The sequence below is a fragment of the Triticum dicoccoides genome, chromosome 7A (genome assembly GCF_002162155.2).
Source record: "Triticum dicoccoides isolate Atlit2015 ecotype Zavitan chromosome 7A, WEW_v2.0, whole genome shotgun sequence".
Classification (NCBI taxonomy): Eukaryota; Viridiplantae; Streptophyta; class Magnoliopsida; order Poales; family Poaceae; genus Triticum; species Triticum dicoccoides.
In genome coordinates, this window is record NC_041392.1 from 102,137,216 (window position 1) to 102,152,568 (window position 15,353).

The window sequence follows — 15,353 nt, forward strand, 5'->3', positions numbered from 1 at the left end:
GATGATGGGCCCAGATTCCGCGAAATGGCTTGAGCCATGAAATCTGAGATGGGATCCATGTATGAGAACAAAGTATGGACTTTGGTTGACTTGCCTGATGATCGGCAAGCAATAGAGAATAAATGGATCTTCAAGAAGAAGACTGACACTGACGGTAATGTTATTGTCTACAAAGCTCGACTTGTTGCGGAAGGTTTTCGACAAGTTCAAGGAGTTGACTAGGATGAGACCTTCTCACCCGTAGTGATGCTTAAGTCTGTCTGAATCATGTTAGCAATTGCCGCATTTTGTGATTATGAAATTTAGCAAATGGATGTAAAAACTGCATTCCTTAATGGATATCTTAAAGAAGAGTTGTATATGATGCAATCAGAAGGTTTTGTCGATCCAAAAGGTGCTAACAAAGTATGCAAGCTCCAGCAATCCATTCATGGACTGGTGCAAGCCTCTCGGAGCTGGAATATACACTTTGATAGTGTGATCAAAGCATATGGTTTTATACAGACTATTGGAGAAGCCTGTATTTACAAGAAAGTGAGTGGGAGTGATACATCTCCAACGTATCTATAATTTTTGATTGTTCCATGCTATTATATTATCCATCTAGGAAGTTTTATATGCCATTTTATATGATTTTTGGGACTAACCTATTAACCTAGAGCCCAGTGCCAGTTTCTCTTTTTTCCTTGTTTTTGAGTATCGCAGAAAAGGAAAACCAAATGGAGTCCAATTGACCTGAAATTTCACGGAGCTTTTTTGGACCAGAAGAAGCCCACGGAGTACCGGAAATTGCCCCCTACCTCGTGGCCGCCTCGGGGACCCCCCTGCCTTGTTCCCGACGCCAACACCTCTTATATAATCCCAAACTTCCAGAAAATAACCTAGATCGAGAGTTCCGTTGCCGCAAGCCTCCGTAGCCACCGAAAACCAATCTAGACCCGTTCTGGCACCCTGCCAGAGGGGGGGAATCCCTCTCCGGTGGCCATGTTCATCATCCCGGTGCTCCCATGACGAGGAGGGAGTAGTTCACCCTCGGGGCTGAGGGTATGTACCAGTAGCTATGTGTTTGATCTCTCTCTCTCTCTCTCTCGTGTTCTTGATTTGGCACGATCTTGATGTATCGCGAGCTTTGCTATTATAATTGGATCTTATGATGCTTCTCCCCCTCTACTCTCTTGTAATGGATTGAGTTTTCCTTTGAAGTTATTTTATCGGATTGAGTCTTTAAGGATTTTAGAACACTTGATGTATGCCTTGCATGTGCTTATCTGTGGTGACAATGGGATGTCACATGATCCACTTGATGTATGTTTTGGTGATCAACTTGCGAGTTCCATGACCTCGTGAACTTATGCATAGGGGTTGGCACACGTTTTCGTCTTGACTCTCCGGTAGAAACTTTGGGGCACTCTTTGAAGTTCTTTGTGTTGGTTGAATAGATGAATTTGAGATTGTGTGATGCATATCGTATAATAATACCCATGGATACTTGAGGTGACATTGGAGTATCTAGGTGACATAAGGGTTTTGGTTGATTTGCGTCTTAAGGTGTTATTTTAGTATGAACTCTAGGATAGATCGAACGAAAACAATAGCTTCGTGTTATTTTACTACGGACTCTTGAATTGATCGATCAGAGGATAACTTTGAGGTGGTTTCGTACCCTACAATAATCTCTTCATTTGTTCTCCGCTATTAGTGACTTTGGAGTGACTCTTTTTTGCATGTTGAGGGATAGTTATATGATCCAATTATGTTATTATTGTTGAGAGAACTTGCACTAGTGAAAGTATGAACCCTAGGCCTTGTTTCCTAGCATTGAAATACCGTTTATGCTCATTTTTACCATTAGTTACCTTGCTGTTTTTATATTTTCAGATTACAAAAACCTATATCTACCATCCATATTGCACTTGTATCACCATATCTTCGCCGAACTAGTGCACCTATACAATTTAGCATTGTATTGGGTGTGTTAGGGACACAAGAGACTCTTTGTTATTTGGTTGCAGGGTTGTTTGAGAAAGACCATCTTCAACCTACGCCTCCCATGGATTGATAAACCTTAGGTCATCTACTTGAGGGAAATTTGCTACTGTCCTACAAACCTCTGCACTTGGAGGCCCAACAACATCTACAAGAAGAAGGTTGTGTAGTATACATCAAGCTCTTTTCTAGCGCCGTTGCCGGGCAGGTTAGCGCATGAAGGTATATCTTTAGGTCTTGCAATCGAATCTTTTAGTTTCTTGTTTTATCACTAGTTTAGTTTATAAAAGAAAACTACAAAAAAATGGAATTGAGGGTGCCTCATATGCTTCATCATTTTAATATCTTCCGTGAAAATAAGGATTCCGATAATTGTGCTCAAGTGCTAGAAGAAGAATGCATTAGAATGTTTGGCACTAAATATTTGAATGATCAGCATGATTGCAATGTTGTTATTACTAATACCTTGAATATCCATGATGCTAATGATATGCAAAGCCACAAGCTTGGGGAAGCTATGTTTGATGGAGATGATATTTTTTGTCCCCCAAGTTTTGATGAGCAAATTTATTATGATGATAGCATGCCTCCTATTTGTGATAATTATGAAAGTGGATTTGGAGAAGTCATGACTTTATTCAGTGATGAATCCACTATTTTGAAAGAGGTTCCAATTGAAAATAAGCACAAAGTTGCTATCTATGATGATTACTTTGATGACATGTATGCTATAAAGAATAATGATAACCATGAAACTTGTCATATTGATCTTAATTTTCAATCACATGATAGTTATTTTGTTGAGTTTGCTCCCACTACTATTCTGAATGAGAAGAAATTTGCTTATGTGGAGAGTAATAAAAATTATATGCTTGTAGATCATGAAAAGATTTCTTTATGTGATGGTTATATTGTTGAATTCATTCATGATGCTACTGAAAATTATTATGAGGGAGGAACATATGCTTGTAGGAATTGCAATAATATCAAGTTTCCTCTCTATGTGCTTAAAATTTTAAAGTTATGCTTGTTTTGCCTTCCTATGCTAGTTGATTATGGTTCCCATAAATTGTTTGCTCACAAAATCCTTATGCATAGGAAGTGGTTCAGACTTAAATGTGCTAGTCATATTCTTCATGATGCTCTCTTTATGTTTCAATTCTTATTTTTTATGTGAGCATCATTGAAATCATCATGCCTAGCTAGGGGCGTTAAACATTAGCGCTTGTTGGGAGGCAACCCAATCTTAATTTTTGTTCTTAGCTTTTTGATCCTGTTTAGTAATAAATAATTCATCTATCGTCTTCTTAGATGTGGTTTTATGTTTTAATTAGTGTTTGTGCTAAGTAGAATCTTTGGGAAGACTTGGGTGAAGTCTTTGCGATCTTGCTGTAAAAAACATAAACTTTTGCGCTCACGAAATTAGCTGCCATTTTTCACTGGAGAGTCCTCTTAGGTTGATTCTTTTTGCAGAAGATTAACAGACAAATTCCTCAGGTCCACCAATTTATTTCATAATTGTTTGAGTTCCAGAAGTATACATTTTATACAGATTACCAGAGACTGTTCTGTTTTTGACAGATTCTATTTTCTATGTGTTGTTTGCTTATTTTGATGAATCTATGAGTAGTATCGGAGGGTATGAACCATAGAGAAGTTAGAATACAGTATATATTACACCAATATGAATTTATAATGAGTTCACAACAGTACGTAAGTGGTGATTTATTTCTTATACTAACGGAGATTACGAGTTTTCTGTTAAGTTTTGTGTTGTGAAGTTTTCAAGTTTTGGGTAAAGATTCGATGGACTATGGAATAAGGAGTGGCAAGAGCCTAAGCTTGCGGATGCCGAAGGCACCCCAAGGTAATATTCAAGGACAACCAAGAGCCTAAGCTTGGGGATACCCCGGATGGCATTCCCTCATTCATCTTCGTTCATCGGTAACTTTACTTGGAGCTATATTTTTATTCACCACATGATATGTGTTTTGTTTGGAGCATCATTTTATTTTATTTTATTTTGCTTGCGGTTTGAATAATATTCCAAGATCTGAAATTATTAAATGTTAGAGAGTCTTCACATAGTTACATAATTATTCAACTACTCATTGATCTTCACTTATATCTTTCGGAGTAGTTTGTCGCTTGCTCTAGTGCTTCACTTATATCTTTTAGAGCACAGTTGTGGTTTTATTTTGAAGAAATAGATGAACTCTCATGCTTCACTTATATTATTTTGAGATTCTTTTATTACAGCATGGTAATTTGCTTTGGCTATAAAATTAGTCCTAATATGATAGGCATCCAAGATGTGTATAATAAAAACTTTCATATAAAGTGCATTGAATACTATGAGAAGTTTGATACTTGATGATTGTTTTGAGATATGAAGATGGCGATATTAGAGTCATGCTAGTTGAGTAGTTGTGAATTTGAGAGATACTTGTGTTAAAGTTTGTGATTCCCGTAGCATGCACCTATGGTGAACCGTTATGTGATGAAGTCGGAGCATGATTTATTTATTGATTGTCCTCCTTATGAGTGGCAGTCGGGGACGAGCGATGGTCTTTTCCTACCAATCTATCCCCCTAGGAGCATGCACGTAGTACTTTGTTTCGATAACTAATAGTTTTTTGCAAAAAGTATGTGAGTTCTTTATGACTAATGTTGAGTCCATGGACTATACGCACTCTCAGCCTTCCACCATTGCTAGCCCCTCTAATACCGCGCACCTTTCCCCGGTATCATACACCCACCATTACCTTCCTCAAAACAGCCACCATACCTACCTATTATGGCATTTCCATAGCCATTCCGAGATATATTGCGATGCAACTTTCCACTGTTCCGTTTATTATGACACGCTCCATCATTGTCATATTGCTTTGCATGATCATGTAGTTGGCATCGTATCTGTGGCAAAGCCACCGTTCATAATTCATTCATACATGTCACTCTTGATTCATTGCATATCCCGGTACACCGCCGGAGGCATTCATATAGAGTCATATCTTGTTCTAAGTATAGAGTTGTAATTCTTGAGTTGTAAGTAAATAAAAGTGTGATGATCATCATTATTAGAGCATTGTCCCAATGAGGAAAGGATGATGGAGACTATGATTCCGCCACAAGTCGGGATCAGACTCCGGACAAAAAAAGCGAAAAAAGAGGCCAAAAAAAGAGAAGGCCCCAAAAAACAAAAAAACAAAAACAAATGAGAGAAAAAGAGAGAAGGGACAATGCTACTATCCTTTTACCACACTTGTGCTTCAAAGTAGCACCATGATCTTCATGATAGAGAATCTCCTATGTTGTCACTTTCATATACTAGTGGGAATCTTTCATTATAGAACTTGGCTTGTATATTCCAATGATGGGCTTCCTCAAATTGCCCTAGGTCTTCGTGAGCAAGCAAGTTGGATGCACACCCACTAGTTTCTTTTGTTGAGCTTTCATACACTTATAGCTCTAGTGCATCCGTTGCATGGCAATCCATACTCACTCTCATTGATATCTATTGATGGGCATCTCCATAGCCCGTTGATACACCTAGTTGATGTGAGACTATCTTCTCCTTTTTGTCTTCATTACAACCACCATTCTATTCCACCTAGTGCTATATCCATGGCTCACGCTCATATATTGTGTGAAGATTGAAAAAGTTTGAGAACATCAAAAGTATGAAACAATTGCTTGGCTTGTCATCGGGGTTGTGCATGATTTAATATTTTGCGTGATGAAGATAGAGCATAGCCAGACTATATGATTTTGTCGGGATAACTTGCTTTGGCCATGTTATTTTGAGAAGACATGATTGCTTCGTTAGTATGCTTGAAGTATTATTATTTTTATGTAAATATTAAACTTTTGTCTTGAATCTTATCGATCTTAATATTCTTGCCACAATAAAGAAAATTACATTGATAATTATGTTAGGTAGCATTCCACATCAAAAATTCTGTTTCTATCATTTACCTACTCGAGGACGAGCAGGAATTAAGCTTGGGGATGCTTGATACGTCTCCAATGTATCTATAATTTTTTATTGTTCCATGCTATTATATTATCCATCTAGGATGTTTTATATGCATTTATATGCTATTTTATATGGTTTTTGGGACTAACCTATTAACCTAGAGCCCATGCCAGTTTCTGTTTTTTCCTTGTTTTTGAGTATCATAGAAAAGGAAAACCAAACGGAGTCCAATTGACCTGAAATTTCATGGAGCTTATTTTTGGGCCAGAAAAAGCCCACAGAGTACCGTAGATGGACCAGAGGAGTCCCGAAGCCACCACGAGGGTGGGGCGCTCCCTACCCCCCCTGGGCGCGCCCCCCTACCTCGTGGCCGCCTCAGGGACCCCCTGACTTGTTCCCGACGCCAACACCTCTCATATAATGCCAAACTTCCAGAAAATAATCTAGATCGGGAGTTCTGCCGCCGCAAGCCTCCGTAGCCACCAAAAACCAATCTAGACCCGCTACGGCACCCTGCCGGAGGGGGGGGGGAATCCCTCTCCGGTGGCCATCTTCATCATCCCGGCGCTCTCCATGACGAGGAGGGAGTAGTTCACCCTCGGGGCTGAGGGTATGTACCAGTAGCTATGTGTGTGACCTCTCTCTCTCTCTCTCTCGTGTTCTTGATTTGGCATGATCTTGATGTATCGCAAGCTTTGCTATTAACTTTGGATCTTATGATGCTTCTCCCCCTCTACTCTCTTGTAATGGATTGAGTTTTCCCTTTTAAGTTATTTTATCGGATTGAGTCTTTAAGGATTTGAGAACACTTGATGTATGTCTTGCATGTGCTTATCTGTGGTGACAATGGGATATCACGTGATCCACTTGATGTATGTTTTGGTGATCAACTTGCGAGTTCCGTGACCTCATGAACTTATGCATAGGGGTTGGTACACGTTTTCGTCTTGACTCTTCGGTAGAAACTTTGAGGCACTCTTTGAAGTTCTTTGTGTTGGTTGAATAGATGAATCTGAGATTGTGTGATGCATATTGTATAATCTTACCCACGGATACTTGAGGTGACATTGGAGTATACAGGTGACATTAGGGTTTTGGTTGATTTGCGTCTTAGGGTGTTATTCTAGTACGAACTCTAGGATAGATCGAACGGAAAGAATAGCTTCGTGTTATTTTACTACGACTCTTGAATAGATCGATCAGAAAGGATAACTTTGAGGTGGTTTCGTACCCTACAATAATCTCTTCGTTTGTTCTCCGCTATTAGTGACTTTGGAGTGACTCTTTGTTGCATGTTGAGGGATAGTTATATGATCCAATTATGTTATTATTGTTGAGAGAACTTGCACTAGTGAAAGTATGAACCCTAGGCCTTGTTTCCTAGCATTGAAATACCGTTTACGCTCACTTTTACCATTAGTTACCTTACTGTTTCTATATTTTCATATTACAAGAACCTATATCTACCATCCATATTGCACTTGTATCACCATCTCTTCGCCGAACTAATGCACCTATACAATTTACCATTGTATTGGGTGTGTTGGGGACACAAGAGACTCTTTGTTATTTGGTTGTAGGGTTGTTTCAGAGAGACCATCTTCAACCTATGCATCCCACAGATTGATAAACCTTAGGTCGTCCACTTGAGGGAAATTTTCTACTGTCCTACAAACCTCTACACTTGGAGGCCCAACAACGTCTACAAGAAGAAGGTTGTGTAGTAGACATCAGGGAGCTCTGTAGCATTTCTGATATTATATGTGGATGACATATTGTTGATCGGAAATGATACTGAATTTCTGAATGGCATAAAAGGATACTTGAATAAGAATTTTTTTTCAATGAAAGACCTCGGTGAAGCTGCTGATATATTAGGCATCAAGATCTATAGAGATAGATCAAGACCTTTAATTGGACTTTCACAAAGCACATACCTTGATAAAGTTTTGAAGAAGTTCAAAATGGATTAGTCAAAGAAAGGGTTCTTGCCTGTGTTACAAGGTGTGAAGTTGAGTCAGATTCAATGCCCGACCACTACAGAAGATAGAGAGAAAATGAAAGTCATTCCCTATGCCTCAGCCATAGGTTCTATCATGTATGCAATGTTGTGTACCAGACCTGATGTGTGCCTTGCTATTAGTTTAGCAGGGAGGTACCAAAGTAATCCAGGAGTGGATCACTGGACAGCGGTTAAGAACATCCTAAAATACCTGAAAAGGACTAAGGATATGTTTCTCGTTTATGGAGGTGACAAAGAGCTCGTCATAAAAGGTTACGTTGATGCAAGCTTTGACACTGATCCGGATGACTCTAAGTCGCAAACTGGATACATATTTATATTGCATGGTGGAGCTGTGAGTTGGTGCCGTTCCAAGCAGAGTGTCGTGGCGGGATCTACGTGTGAAGCAGAGTACACAGCTGCTTTGGAAGCAGCAAATGAAGGAGTCTGGATGACGGAGTTCATATCCGATCTAGGTGTAATACCTAAAGCATCGGGTCCTATGAAAATATTTTGTGACAATACTGGTGCAATTTCCTTGGCAAAGGAATCCAGATTTCACAGAAGAACCAAGCACATCAAGAGATGCTTCAATTCCATCCGCGATCAAGTCAAGGAGGGAGACATAGAGATTTGCAAGATACATACGGATCTGAATGTTGCAGACCCATTGACTAAGCCTCTCTCACGAGCAAAACATGATCAGCACCAAGACTCCATGGGTGTTTCATTACTACGTAATCTAGATTATTGACTCTAGTGCAAGTGGGAGACTGAAGGAAATATGCCCTAGAGGCAATAATAAAGTTGTTATTTATATTTCCTTATATCATGATAAATGTTTATTATTCATGCTAGAATTGTATTAACAGGAAACTTAGTACATGTGTGAATACATAGACATACATAGTGTCCCTAGTATGCCTCTACTTGACTACCTTGTTAATTGATACGTCTCCGTCGTATCTACTTTTCCAAACACTTTTGCCCTTGTTTTGGACTCTAACTTGCATGATTTGAATGGAACTAACCCGGACTGATGTTGTTTTCAGTATAATTGACATGGTGTTATTTTTGTGCAGAAATAAAAGTTCTCGGAATGACCTGAAAATCAATGGAGAATTATTTTGGAATATATAAGAAATATTGGAAGAAAGATCCACGTCACGGGGCCTCCACCTGTCCATGAGGGTGGGGGAGCGCCTGCCCCTGCCTCGTGGGCCCCCGGACGCTCCACCGACCTCAACTCCAACTCTATATATTCGTGTTCGGGAAGAAAAAACCAGAGAGAAGGATTCATCGCGTTTTACGATACGGAGCCGCCTCCAAGACCTAATCTCTCTCGGGAGGGCTGATCTGGAGTTCGTTCGGGGCTCCGGAGAGGGGAATCCGTCGCCATCATCATCATCAACCTTTCTCCATCACCAATTTCATGATGCTCACCGCCGTGTGTGAGTAATTCCATCGTAGGCTTGCTGGATGGTGATGGGTTGGATGAGATTTATCATGTAATCGAGTTGGTTTTGTTAGGGTTTGATCCCTAGTATCCACTATGTTCTGAGATTGATATTGCTATGACTTTGCTATGCTTAATGCTTGTCACTAGGGCCCGAGTGCCATGATTTCAGATCTGGACCTATTATATTTTCATGAATATATGTGAGTTCTTGATACTATCTTGCAAGTCTATAGTCACCTACTATGTGTTATGATCCGGCAACCACGAAGTGACAATAATCGGGACCACTCCCGGTGATGACTGTAGTTTGAGGAGTTCGTGTATTCACTATGTGTTAATGCTTTGGTCTGGTACTCTATTAAAAGGAGGCATTAATATCCCTTAGTTTCCGTTAGGACCCCGCTGCCACGGGAGGGTAGGACAAAAGATGTCATGCAAGTTCTTTCTCATAAGCACATATGACTATATTCGGAATACATGCCTACAATACAATGATGAATTGGAGCTAGTTCTGTGTCACCCTAGGTTATGACTGTTACATGATCGATCGCATCTGGCATAATTACCTATCACCGATCCATTGCCTATGAGCTTTCCATATATTATCCTTTGCTTATTACTTTTCCGTTGCTATTATTATCATCACTATAAAACACCAAAAATATTACTTTTGCTAATGTTACCTTTTCCACTGTTACCACTACTATCATATTACTTTGCTACTAAACACTTTGCTGCAGATACTAAGTTTCCAGGTGTGGTTGAATTGACAACTCAGCTACCAATACTTGAGAATATTCTTTGGCTCCCCTTGTGGCGAATCAATAAATTTGGGTTGAATACTCTACCCCTGAAAACTGTTGCGATCCCCTATACTTGTGGGTTATCAAGACTATTTTCTGGCGCCGTTGCCGGGGAGCATAGCTCTATTCTTTGAGTCACTTGGGATTTATATCTGCTTATCACTATGAAGAACTTGAAAGACGCTAAAACAAAAATTTATCCCTCAACTACGAGGGGAGGTAAGGAACTGCCATCTAGCTCTGCACTTGATTCACCTTCTGTTTTGAGTAAGCTTGCGACACCTAAACCTGCTTCTACTATTAATTTTGATATGTCGCATGTTATTAATGATGCCACTTCTGCTATGCATGATACTTATGATGAAACAACTTCTATGCTTGATACTATTGTGCCACTTGGTGAATTTCTTGATGACCAACTTGCTAAGACTAGAGAGAATGAAATTATTGAAACTGATAATATTGATGAAATTGATGATGAAGACTCTCCCCCTAGATATGAATTACCTGTTGTGCCTGAGGGCTATGTTATGGATAAAGAAACTGCTAGAGATTTTTCTTGCTTGCAATGATAGGAGTGATCTTAAGAAATTATTAGCTAAGCTGAAACAAAAACTCTTAATGCTAGAATGAAATATGATCCTGCTTATGCTACTTCACCTATCTTTGTTACTGATAAGGATTATGATTTCTTTATCGACCCTGAGATAATTACTTTAGTTGAATCTAATCCTTTCTATGGCTATGAATCTAAAACTGTTGTGACACATCTTACTAAATTAAATGATATAGCCACCCTGTTCACTAATGATGAGAAAACTCGCTACTACTATATCCTTAAAATATTTCCGTTCTCATTAAAGGGTGATGCTAAGATATGGTTTAATTCTCTTGATCTTGGTTGTGTGTGTAGTCCCCAGGATATGATTTATTACTTCTCTGCTAAATATTTTCCTGCTCATAAGAAACAAGCCGCTTTAAGGTAAATATATAATTTTGTGCAAATTGAAGAAGAGAGTCTCCCACAAGCTTGGGGGAGGCTTCTCCAATTACTTAATGCTTTGCCTGATCATCCTCTTAAGAAAAATGAAATACTTGATATCTTTTATAATGGACTAATCGATGCTTCCAAAGACCACCTGGATAGTTGTGTCGGTTGTGTTTTTAGGGAAAGAACACCAGATAAAGCTGGATTTTATTGAATAATATGTTGACTAATGAAAATAATTAGACACTTCCTGATCTAATTCCTAAAACAACTCCTAAGACAACTCCGGAGAAGAGGGGTATTCTATTTCTCAGTCCTGAAGATATGCAAGAGGCAAAGAAATATATGAAGGAAAAAGATATTGAAGCTGAAGATGTTAAGAATTTACCTCCTATTGAAGAAATACATGGTCTTGATAACCCGACACAGGTAGTAAAGGTAAATTCTCTCTATAGATATGATAAAGCTGAAATTCCATTTACTAAGTTTGCTAACCCATGCTTGGATGAGTTTAATGACTTTATGGTTAAACAAGAAAACTTTAATGCTTATTTTGGTAGAGAATTAAAAGGCAATGCTGATATGCTTGACACTTGGGTGATTATATGGCTAATATTAAAGGTGAACTTAAACTTATTAGTAAACATACTTCTATGGTTACCACTCAAGTAGAACAAGTACTTAAAGCTCAGAATGATTTGCTAAGTGAATTAAATAGTAAGAAAAATGATAATGCTATTAGAGTTATGACTAGAGGAGGTAAAATGACTCAGGAATCTTTGTATCCTGAGAGTCATCCTAAGAGAATTGAGCAATATTCTCAGAGAAATAATATAGATGCACCTAGTCCTTCTAAGAGGAAGAAAAAGAAAAATGATAGGACTTTGCATGCTTCTAGTGAACCTGTTGTAGACACACCTAAGAATCCCAATGATATTTCTATTTCTGATGCTGAAACACAATCTGGTAATGAACATGAACCTGGTGATAATGTTAATGATGATGTTCATATAGATGCTCAACCAAGCAATGATAACGATGTAGAAATTGAACCTGCTGTTGATCTTAATAACCCACAATCAAAGAATCAACGTTATGATAAGAGAGACTTTATTGCTAGGAAGCACGGTAAAGAAAGAGAACCATGGGTTCAGAAACTCATGCCCTTTCCTCCTAAACTATCCAAGAAAAAGGATGATGAGGATTTTAAGCGCTTTGCTGAAATGATTAGACCTATCTTTTGCGTATGTGTTTGACTGATATGCTTAAAATGAATCCTTATGTTAAATATATGAAAGAAATTGTTACAAATAAAAGAAAGATACCGGAAGCTGAAATTTCCACCATGCTTGCTAATTATACTTTTAAGGGTGGAATATCAAAGAAACTAGGAGATCCAAGAGTACCAACTATACCATGCTCCATTAAAAGAAATTATGTTAACACTGCTTTATGTGATCTTGGAGCCGGTGTTAGTATTATGCCTCTCTCTTTATATCGTAGACTTGATTTGAATACGTTGACACCTACTGAAATATCTTTGCAAATGGTTGATAAATCAACTGCTATACCTGTCGGTATTTGTGAGGATGTGCCTGTTGTGGTTGCAAACGTTATTATTTTAACGGACTTTGTTATTCTTGATATTTCCGAGGACGATAGTATGTCTATTATTCTTGGAAGACCCTTTTTGTATACTGCAGGGGCTGTTTATTGATTGCACCAAAGGCAATGTCACTTTTCATGTTAATGGCAATGAGCATACAGTACACTTTCTAAGGAAACAATCTCAAGTTCACAGTATCAATTCTATTGGAAAAATTCCATCGATTATTATTGGAGGTTTTAAATTTCCTCTTCCTACTGCTAAGAAGAAATATGATATTCTTATTATTGGGGACATGCATATCCCCGTCGAGGTAACATAGTGTTATTTGAAATTTCTCTGGTTTCATGCAATTCGGTGTGAGTTTGTTAACAAGACTTGATCAACCTTATTAATGGATTCCTTTTGATGAGCATGAGATGGATGAAGTTAGAAATCACAATCTTCTGTACCCTCATTTTACTTTCTGTTATTTAGATTAAATAAAGCAAAAATAGTATATTCGGTCAGTTTTCTAAATTATTCGTGCAATAAAAAATACCCCGAAAATAAAAATTCTCCAAATGCCCTGAAAATTAAATATGATTTTTTCTGAAATATATAAGAATATTTGGCACTGAGAACACAGCAGGGGGCGCAAGCACCTGGCCACGAGGGTCCAGGGCGCGCCCCCTGCCTCGTGGGCCCATGGTGGCTCCCCTTCACTTATTCCAGCTACCACACACTCCTTCTTCCTCCCACAAACATCACTAACCAACTCAAACCCGAGTCCAAGCTCATTTTGCTGTCATTTTCGATCTCCTTGCTTAAAACACCTCTCACAAAACTGCTCTGGTGGATCCAACTCCAAACAAATTGACTAGGCCAAGGGGGGAGGCAGCGCCCATCACGTGGTCGATAAGACCAGGGATAGACGGAAGCATTCAAAAACGGTGCTACAACGAGGAAGAGAAGGCTGAAGGGTGGGATGGAAGAGCAGCGTGAGGGGGGGATTCGCTTGTGCCAAACTGTTTTTGGGTTGGAGTGTGCTCCAAATATCCCCACAATCATTTTAATAGGGATTAATTTTTTTTCAAGAAAAAAAGCAGTTATTATATGACAATCAAATAACGACTCTGCTAAAGTTTTTCTAACACAGCGCTCGCGTATTTTTTCTCCATCGCTGGTAGTCGTAGGTGGGCCGTCCCTTCCTCACAGTTGTGACAGGAGACAACATTTATTTGGAGAAGTACGCAGCATTCACACATCACGCTCAGGCCATTACAGACAACAGTACACACACATGGGCACATGGCACACTGTACACAGTATATACACGAGCGCCTATCACTACAGCACACCATGTTGACCAAGGACGACTCTGACCATTATAATTCCGTGGAGTCACGAACTAATCCAAGACAACGTCGCCAGACGACCTTCTCTGCGCGAATAGTTCCTTCCCTATAAAGCAAGCACGCGCAAAGACATCGAGAATAGCCGACAGAGAAGCTTCCCATAAGTAGCATGGAGCGTTCTTCTTCTTCTTCTTCTTCTTCTTCTTCTTCTTCTTTGCGGGCACGCGGCAGCGGCATCGCCCTCCTGCTGGCTCTCCTACTCTGTTCCTTGGCGTGCTCGGCCGCGGTCCAAGGTATTCGTTTCCCTCGAACAACCAACCATTTCTTTCTGCGTATGCTTGGCCGGATTGATCAATCGACGTGTGCATGCACGCAGTTTCTCTGGACGGAAACCGCGAGGGGCAACGACCTCTGGCGCCCTGGGCATCAGGCGCGAGGTCGAAGTACTGCCCAGGCTGCAGCGATGACGGCGCCACTCCGCCGCCACCGCTGTCTGCAACTACGTCGGCACTTGCGCCTCACCGCAAGACCCTGGGGGTTGCTGCGAGGATCCTCCCTTCCACGAGAACCACCTATACTAGATGATATATATTGTTCTGTTGATGATGATCAGATGGCTAAGAGTCAAAGCAGAGAAATCTGAGCAAAGCCTTTACGACCCAGACATGTTGCATGTTGGCTCTCCAAATTAATTCTTAGCGAAAGTTCTACTACCCTTGACCGACACCCATCTTGTGGTATATATTAGAGCAACTCCGAGTCATCGTATTGGCTCAATCGTCATTATAATCATTAATATGACGATTTTGAGCAAAAATAACGCTCTAAGAGAGTCGTCATCCAACCTCAGATAGTCATAATTTATGGAGGGCGTTTCATATCAAACCTGCAAGTCTTCATATTTTGACACTAGGTGTTTGGAGTGTGCTCCATCCATCAACCAACCGCATGTGAGCGCTCTCCTCACCCTTTCGCGCGGCCCATTTTTTGTCCCTACCAATGGCGCCGTAGACGGTCATGACAACGTGTGTCAACTGCTCGCGGCCACTCCCGGCACATTTTTCCAACGCCCGCCATATTTTTCCGTCACCCACCATTCGCGACTGTAAAAAGGTCGTTGCCATGGTTGAATAGCTCACAACCTCCACTGACAACACAGTTGCCTATAGCCCCTTTCATCATTCATGTCGTCA

General features: G+C 39.9%; 1 long non-coding RNA gene across 1 annotated transcript; it reads left to right on the forward strand.

Moving 5' to 3' along the window:
- The first annotated feature begins 14,244 nt into the window (after positions 1 to 14,244).
- Positions 14,245 to 14,820, forward strand: LOC119332627. Its single transcript, XR_005161063.1, has 2 exons — positions 14,245 to 14,453; positions 14,537 to 14,820. It is a non-coding gene; the product is annotated as an uncharacterized LOC119332627 (long non-coding RNA).
- The last annotated feature ends 533 nt before the right edge of the window (positions 14,821 to 15,353 follow it).